General features: G+C 42.0%; 1 non-coding gene across 1 annotated transcript; it reads left to right on the forward strand.

Annotated features, from left to right (window-relative positions):
* The first annotated feature begins 3,886 nt into the window (after nt 1-3,886).
* On the forward strand, nt 3,887-3,992 carry LOC115064089. Its single transcript, XR_003843951.1, has one exon. It is a non-coding gene; the product is annotated as a U6 spliceosomal RNA (small nuclear RNA).
* The last annotated feature ends 5,421 nt before the right edge of the window (nt 3,993-9,413 follow it).

The raw sequence follows: 9,413 nt of genomic DNA on the forward strand, positions 1-9,413 counted from the left end.
ATTTTTGTGCTTCCTCTTTAAGGGCTTCTACTTGTTTAGCATAGTTCTGCATTTCTTTGAGTGAGTTACTAACGTCCTTCTTCAAATCTTCTACCACCATCATGAGATATGATTTTGAATCCACATCTTGCTTTTCGGGTGTGTTGGGGTATCCAGGACTCGCTGTGATGGGCATACTAGTTTCTGATGGTGCCCCGTGTTCTTGGTTTCTGTTAGTAAGATTCTTATGTTTGCCTTTCGCCATGTGGAAATCTCTGGTGTTAATTTTCAAGCTGTCTCTGGCTGGAGTTTGATCCCCCTGTGATTCTGTTAGCCCCTGTCAGCACTCCTGGAAATCCAACTCTCCCCTGTGTCCCCTTGGTCAGAGCACTGTCTGCAGGCAAGCTCTCCTCTTGCAAGGCAGGTGTCCAGAAATCTGGAGCTCTGGTCCTCCTCCTGAGTCCTGGGATCAGAGCCCTCATGATCTCAAGGACCTGTGGTGTGGAGAGTCCTCCGGAGCACTCAGCTGTCTCCACTGAGGTTTAGAAGAGAGATGGCAGGGGTGGCCCTGACCAGTCCAGAACCCCGCCTCTGGGTGGGCAGTGTTCCTTTGTCCCTGTTCCTGCTGGCACAAGCCCCTGCTGGATTCTCTGGAGTTGATTGTGTTCCACTCACCTGTGATCCTGAGGACTGTGATCCCAAGGGCCGTGATCCTGAGGATCTGTGGTATAGAGAGTCCTCCGGAGTGCTCAGCTGCCTCTGCTGGGGTTCAGAAGAGAGATGGCAGGAGTGGCCACAACCGGACTGGAATCCCACCTCTGGGCAGGCAGTGTTCCTTTGTCCCTGTTCCTGCTGGCACAAGCCCCTGCTGGATTCTCTGGAGTTGATTGTGTTCCACTCACTGTGATCCTGAGGACCTGTGGTGTCAGTGTCGAGAATTCTCCCAGAGCGCTCAGCTGCCTCCGCTGGGGTTCAGAAGAGAGATGGCGGGAGTCAGCATCAGGGTTTGTGTATCATATTTGATGATTAAAGAAAGCAACGCTTTACCAAGCAACGTTCTCTTCGATTTGTATTTAAGATAATGGTTTTCACATGAAAGTAAAAACTGTAAAATCCAGTTTTTTTTTAGGTTGTAAAAATTACACATGTTAATTGTATAAAGTGTAATTAAAGATATTATAAAAGATAAGAGATGGTTAATGCATTAACCTATGTCTCTGACTGTTCTATAGTGAATATCAGAAGGCCTGAATGGTAGAGAACAATGAGTTCCAGGGCTACTGCAGCTCTGGGAGGTGAAAAAGACTTTGGAGCAAGTAAGAATATGATAGACTTTAAGTTATGTTCAAACTGTATGCAAAGGTTAGGGTTTTGCATTAATGACACTATTTATTGAATATTTATCATTTATATATATTGTATTCTCTTCCCCTCCCCTCTCACCCAATGCTAAAAAAGTCATTTCAACCACACCTTATAGCTATTAACCTAAATAGAGCTGTGAAGCTACTTTCGAGCAGTCAGCAAAAGTCATCTGTGCTGCCCTGCACTTGATATTCAAGCCACCTTAAGTGAGCTGTGATCTGCAGATTCAAGGAAAAGAGGCATCAGCTCTGTTTCTTGTTTCCCCCAAGGGGTAATAATGTAACAACCCATAGCCTCTCCCAAATCACTACCCTTAATTACCATGCATTTTATTTTGCAATGCTTAGATTTAAGGGTCAACTGGACACAATCTAGAATCACAGGGGAGGAACTGTCACTATGGGATTGTCTGGCTAAGGTTGGACTGAGGGCATGTCTACAAGGTGCTATCTTGACATCTTAGTCACTGTTCTATTGTTGTGAAGACATCCAAAGCAATTCTTATAAAAGAAAGAAATTAGTTGGAAGTTTGCTTACAATTTCAGAGGTTTAGTCCCTTATCATCATGGCAGAAAGCAGATCAGTATGGCGTAGGAATAGTAGCTGAGAGCCTTAAATCCTAATACATAGGCAGGAGGGGGGGGGGCTGAGCCTAGTGTAGCTTTTGGAACTTCAAAGTCCATCTGAGGTGTCACCTGTCCTACTCCAACAAGGCTATACCTCCTAACCTTCCCAAACAGAGACTAAGCATGCAAATACATGAGCGTATGGGGCCATCCTCATTCAAAACACTACTTCGGACTATATTAATTTATGTGGAAAGACCGAGCCTAAAGGTGAACGGCACCATTCCTTAGGTTTGGGTCCTGGACTATATAAGAAAGAGAAAAATTAGCTAAGCACAAGCACACGTTCAGTTATTCACTCGCTGTCCTGGACAGCGCATACAACTAGCTCCTTCAAGTTCCAGCCATCTTGGGTGCCCTGCAGCAGTAGACTGTAAGTAGCAATGCTTATCCCATTCTCCCCTAAATTGTGTTTGTCAGGGTATTTTATCACAGCAACAGGAAATGAAGCCAAGAAGTGACGGAGTGGAAGTACAATGTGAACAAAAAGAGAATTTATGTCAAGAATGACTCAAGATTTGGGCCTGAGAAACTGTTGGACAGTGAAAGCAGATAATGAGAGAAAGGGACAAGAAGGCTTCTCAAGAATCTACTTCAGTTACGTTGACATTGGCCATTCTCACCATTCTCAAGGGTGGATGGAGGTACCATGCACAGAAGGAAAGACATCTGAGTGTGTGGCTGCACTAATGCAACTTGCAATTTGTCTCAGGTGGTACCTGTGTGATCTGCATAGCTGGGAAACCACCATGGTTACCCCAGGCTTCAAAAAAGATGAGCCCAAGTCTCTTTGAAATCAGCAGGATACACAGCTGAAAGTGTTGATCTGCTGCAGCTGACTACACTGGGTAGCGCTTGCATCCATGACACTATCCACCCCCAAAGTAATAACTCATTACTAATCACTTTTGAAAAATATTTTCAAACATTCCTTGCCTCCTTTTGCTTTAATTTTCTTTAGTTGTTTGTTTGTTTTTTGTTTGTTTAAATTAAGTACATCTCCATTTCTTTTCATTCAATATGCAGAAACTGTGGCTCAGAACATAACGTAATTTCTACAGCAGCAGCTACATAGCAAGTACATAATTGTTAGCTTGACACCTTGATACTAATTCAAAAATAATTTTTAATTGGTTACTTTTGCCTTTTCAAGTCTGTAACAGTGACGGTTGTTGGGTCATGCTTCTGGGGTTGGAATCTTATCCAGGCAGTCCTCTTAAGCCAATTCCTGGATAAACAAGCAACCTTCATGTTATAATTTACATATCATAATCACAATAGGTGTGTTGCACATATTTTATCATTATTATTATTATTATTATTATTATTATTATTATTATTATTCCTTGTGCTGCTGGCCAGTTTTTGTCAAGTTGATACACCTAGAGCCAACTGGGAAGAAGAAAGCTCAATTTAGGAATGGACTCCATCAGATTGGCCTATGGACATGCCTACAGGTTATTTTCTTGAGTAATGATTGATATGGAAGGCCTCAGCCCACAGTGGACACTGCAACCTCTGGATGGGTAGTCTTGGGTTGTATGAGAAATCTGGCTACACCAACTGTGGAGAGCAAGCCAGTAAGCGGTGCTCTTCTGTGGTCTCTCCTTCACTTCCTGTTCCTGCCTTGGCTTCCTTCCCTTGATGATGGACCATGACTTATAAGCCAAATAAAGTTTCCTCTAGTTCAAGATGCTGATGATTCTTTATATTAAATTCTTTCTGGAAAAATAGCCAGTGCAGTACCTGTCCCCTAAGTGACTAGCCGTGGCCATAAACGAGGACAAATATCCCATATAAACATTTTAGTGATAGAAGTTGTCTACAATCACTTATGAAATCCCTGAACCCAAGGTTAAGAATCTTGAGGTCTGGTGGAGGACATTTGTTTCAATTATTCTTAGACAATAGAGCGCACGCTTTGGCAGCATATATACTTTTAAAAATTGAATGATACAAAGAAACTCTGCATGGCCCCTGCACAAGTAAGACATGCAAATTTGAGAAAATAGTTTGAAAGTACCTTGGGTTCCAGGCCATTACTCTCTACACCTCAGCTGTAAGCTGTTTCCTGAAGGGTGGCCTTGGCATTTCAAGTAAGATATCAAATTAAAAGACTCTATTTCACCACCAAACGATGGTTAATAAATCATGATCCTGAAGGAAAATGTTATGGTCAAGGGGAATTTGGTTTTGATCACAGCCTGTCTCCTATGTTGTTTTAGAAAACAGATTTTATTTTAAAGTCTATTCTTGTAATGTTTTTACCTATATTTTTGGCAGGACATGATGAACTAAGCTCCCGGGGGTTTAAGTAGACTCAGTAAAACCAATTAAGATTTATAAAATTGTGGGTGTCTTTCATGTGAGGAAGTGTCCTCCTTTTCTGTTGAAAGAATCCCTGACTCTGGGACAGATGATATCCTGGGACAGATAAGGTTCATTCAGAGCAGCTGCTAGCCTCACTTCATCTCGTGCTTCAATAATATCTACTCTGCATACATCTCACAATGTAAATTATTAGCCTGGTAAAATATGCTAATATTGTTATAAATAAATACCTATTCAGTAGTGTATTCTTAAAACATTTTAAGTAGTATAGGTTTACTGTCAGTGAACATCAGCGATTCCTGCTCTGATGATTAGAATCTATGTTTTTCAGAGTGAGAGTAACCAAGTTTTAGCTTGGAGCTCACACTTTGTTTCTGGGTTGGTCCTCAAAGATAAGAGTGGGAAGAAAGAAGAGAAGGGAGATGTGGCAGACTGTGAGTAGCCACAAAAAGCAGATGTTTGCCCTTCACTTCATACAGAGAGTGGAGACTGTGTAGTGTTCTCACCCCTGACATCTCCAATGTCTTTGAAAAGTTGAAGGAGCCAGCATTCTGTTTCATAATTAAATCAATTCAAACAAGAGGAAATGGGTATAAATCCATAGGCTGGTGCTTGTGGTCAAAGCAGCTGTTGGAGTGAGGATGGAAAGCCTCTAAGACGCAGCAGTAAATGACTGGCAATTCCTTTAATCATGATGGAGGCTCATGATGACATGACTTCACTCTCTGAAATATTTTACATCAATATTTATGACTATAAAAAACTTTGACTTACATTTGATGTGTGACTGCAATTCACTAAAATTAGGATAATGTACTTTCATTTTTTTTTTCTTATTAAGGAGTTTTTTTAAACATCCTTTTTTTTTTTTATAGCACTGGTACCGGAGAAAATGATTGAAAGAATTATCTTTGAATTTAAAGTTTAACTCTCAATCACCAATCTGCGCAGATTCATGCGATGTCCAGCTGACTAAACCCTAGTAAGATAAAGATGGAGGCTGATGCTGAAGCTAACTACAGAGAGACATATGGAGATTCCCTCAGCACCTGTTAGTGAAGAAGAGGAAACCACGGTCTAAGGTAATCAGGTGGCTACTGATCAGGGTAACAAACCTTCCAGTAGGCTTATTAACCACAAGATGTTAATTCTCTTACATTTTAAAGTTCACCAAATGAGCTATTCAGTGTCTGGGGATATATCTGTCCTTTGACCACTAGATCAAGAAGAATTAACCTTTTCAAATTGGTGTATGAATGCCTATTAAAAGGCATACAGTGAATAAAGTCTGCGGATGCCAGAAAAGTCATGTTTTATTGCTCACTGAAGTCCTATATCAAAGCCCGAACAGCTTGAGTACTGTGATGGCACCTATGGCACCACCAGTCAATTGGCTCATACCATCTAACAGAATTGTGATTTTGACAGCTGTACAGGAAACTAAGAGAGTGCAGTCCCCAGGGTAGCCATGTCACCCAGACCTGAGGTTCTATCTGTAGGTCAAATCCCTAAGAAGCAGGTTCCTTCTGGGAGAGCAGACCAGAGGGATGAGTAGCAGACTTGGGTTTGCTGCCTTCTTCCTTCCTAGGATGAAAATTTGGGCCTAGAGGAACCCAGTCCGTGTGTTACCATAGCAACAAGAGCCAATGTGAAGGAAGCAGCCTCAGCCTGTTCCTGGCAGAGTCTGCAAGGAACTAAACCAGTTCTTGGCATATTCTTGCCTTTTTGTTGTATGGGGAGAGAAAGCCCTCAATTCTTTGTTTGTTTGTTTGTTTGTTTGTTTTTCGAGACAGGGTTTCTCTGTATAGCCCTGGCTGTCCTGGAACTCACTTTGTAGGCCAGGCTGATCTCGAACTCTCAGAAATCCGCCTGCCTCTGCCTCCCGAGTGCTGGGATTAAAGGCATGCGCCACCACGCCTTATCTCAATTCTTACTATTTAATTTTTTTTCCATACAGTGTATTTTAATCATACTCGTTCCCCTCCCCGAACTGCTCCCAGACCCTACTCAACTTCGCATTTCTTCTCTTCAGAAACAAAAACAAAACATAAAAATCAAAAGCAAACCAAGGAAGGAAGGAAGGAAGGAAGGAAGGAAGGAAGGAAGGAAGGAAGGAAGGAAGGATAAGACAAACAATACATTTTTTTAAAAAAGAAGCATAGCGCCCATTTAGAATTGGAGAAGCACTTCTTGCTATGGGCCTGTCCTAGAGTGTGGCTGATATACTGAGTGACATATATTCCATTGGGGAAAGCTGACTTCCATTTTCCCAGCAGGCATCAATTGCGGATATCTTCTTGGTTAGAGGTGGGGTGCCATGCCCTCCTCCCCTTCTCAGTGCTGGGACTTGGTCTGGTTTGGACCTGTGCAGCCTTGGGCATGCTGCTGTAGTCTCTGTGAGCTCACGAATGCATCCACCCTGTTAGTCTGGATGATGCTATTTTCTCGGAGCCACCCACCAGCCCTGGCTCTAACAGCCTCTCAGCCTCTTCTGCATAAATCCCTGATCCTTTTGGGAGGAGTTTGATTAAAAACAGCAATATCCCATCTAGAACTGAGTGCTCCAAAATCTCTCACTCCCTGACATTTTCCAGTAGTAAAGGTCCCTTAATTTTTAAGGTGCTTCTGCTGCTGTTGAAGGGCTTCAGCACTTTCCATGGTCCTGATTTTTTACAATGTTTTATTATTGTATTAAGTACAGCTCTATGTGCTTTAAATGCACCATCTAATTTAAATTTTCAATATTTCCACAAAGAGGAATGTGTCAATTAATAACTCAACCAAGAATATCTAATCTGTATACAGTACAGCCAAGATTCAAATTCCATGGACTCTCTCTGTCCCTTCCTCATGACACTGAGCCCAATTACTTCAGTAGATCTCACCATTGCAGCTTAGCTAAGGACATTTGTTCTTCAAAGAGCCACTGAATCTTGAGAGTGTCAATCTCCTGTTAAGAAAGCAGATTTATTTACTCTCCCCAGGATAATTAGTCTCCCTGCCTCACCAGAGATTTGCTTATACCCCAAGGTAGTAAAGATAATGTCTTCCTTGGCAACAAAGTCTGGACAGCATTCTCTGCATCTGCACCTGCATCAGCTTGTACCCTTGATTGTTTCCTGTACTCCAGAGACCTCATCTGGGACAAATGTCCTGGGTGCCAAGGGTCTACAGGCCCACATCTGCACCAACTCCATAGGACTGACTGGAAGTCTGATGGTGCCATTACACTCATGGATACCTCATGGATACGTGGACTTTCTAGGGACATTCAGATTTGATGCCTTATTGTTGAGAAGTTTGTATAAATGTTTCAAGTGAAGCCTGCAGCTTGCAGTGGCCACTGTGAGGTAAAGGTAGTTTGACCTGACTGCCCTCACCACTTGATGATAGATAGGAAGTATTTACGTGATTCCACTGATAGACAGGAAGTGTTTACGTGATTCCATTGATAGACAGGAAGTATTTACGTGATTCCATTGAAATGGCTCTTTTCCATTGAGAAGATGACATTGATGGAATCAACTACCAAACATCCAAGTGCCTCACACTATTCTTTCAAAAATTAGAACTATTCCCCAAACAGTAATTTTCAACCTTTAAGAATTTGTCAAACTTTTGAGTTATAGAAATTGGGAAGCAAACTTGAAAGAATTAAACACTAAACTCATATCAAAGTCATGGATGATAACATTGAAATATTTATTAATTACAACAGCTTGTCAGTAGTTTGTGATCCCTTGTAGAATTTCAACAAATACAGCTGTTAGAATAAAGCTACCTACTGGCCTGACTGTAACCTAATTTTATATCCTCATGGTGCAAAAGTTCTCATGTTCCAGTAAGCATATGCCCTTTCATTAATGCCAGTTATAAAATAACTAAACTGTATCATGCTGTCGAAATATGATGTTTATACCATGCCTCACAGAGCTCTGAGTGACAGCATTCACTACAGCAATGACAAAGTTGTCACAGTTTAATAAAATGTTGGTGACAGGATCCGGTCAGCACACTGAGTATAAGGAACACGGGTAGAGTAATGGATAGCACATAACATTCACTAAATGTGTCTTGAAGAGAGTTGAGGGTTGTGGGATTTAGTCTTCAATGGCCCTTTGTCAGGCATGAAGCCTCCCCCTGACTTAACACATTCTGCCCTGTGAAAATTCCCTCCCTACTCAACAGTGCTCTGCAAGGAAGGATGCAAAGACAAGACGCTCCCACCACAGACTGCTCACCTCTCTCCTTCACTGTTAGCAGGGAGCTCTCTCAACTTCCATCTTTCTCTTTTGCTCATTTGGTTCTTTAGTAAAGATAAGAGGAGCAGCTGGTCACAAGCTTATATCCTGAACGCCACTATTAGCAACTCCTAGGAAAGAGTAAAAGAAGTGTAAGATCCAAAAGACACTGGAGACAAATGGCTATGTGTGCTGCCTATTAGCATACTGAAGGGCACACTGGTCTGCAGGCCTCCAGAGTATTTGAAGTACCTATGGTTCTTTTCTGAACTCCTTAGCCAGCCCCCTACCTTAAAACTCTCCACCGACCGACCCACGGGCTTTTCCTGCCCCAGCTTTTCATTCTCATATAACCCTGCCATGTGACTTCAGCCCTGCTCTCCTTTTGTCTTCCCCCCTTGGTCCCTGCTCCTTTGATCTCCTTTGTTTGTTCTCCCTTTGCCTTCCTCTTGCACTCCCCTCCTCTCATGGACCAGTCCTGTCTGCTGGACAATGTTAGCCTACTTTCTCTCCCTGCTCTGGACTTTTCCACCTGTCTGTTGGACAATGTTAGCCTACTTTCTCTCCCTGCTCTGGACTTTTCCAAATGCCTCTGTCTGTTCTCTCCCTCATGCTTACAGTATAAACCTTCCTGTCAACCATACTTTGGAGTGGTCATGTTCTCAGTTAATACAGAAAGGATCAAGGTAGGGATTGCTTCCTTGTATTTTACAGTTGTTTGTTTTATTGGTCTTTTAGTATATATCTATATAAAATCTATATCTATTGTTATTGTTTCACAAATGCGTTTGCGATTGTACGAGGGATAGTTATATCATGTTAGGCGTATTCACAAACTTGTTATTGTATCACAAATGCATTTGCGATTGTA

This window comes from Mus pahari, chromosome 5, assembly GCF_900095145.1.
Source record: "Mus pahari chromosome 5, PAHARI_EIJ_v1.1, whole genome shotgun sequence".
Lineage (NCBI taxonomy): Eukaryota > Metazoa > Chordata > Mammalia > Rodentia > Muridae > Mus > Mus pahari.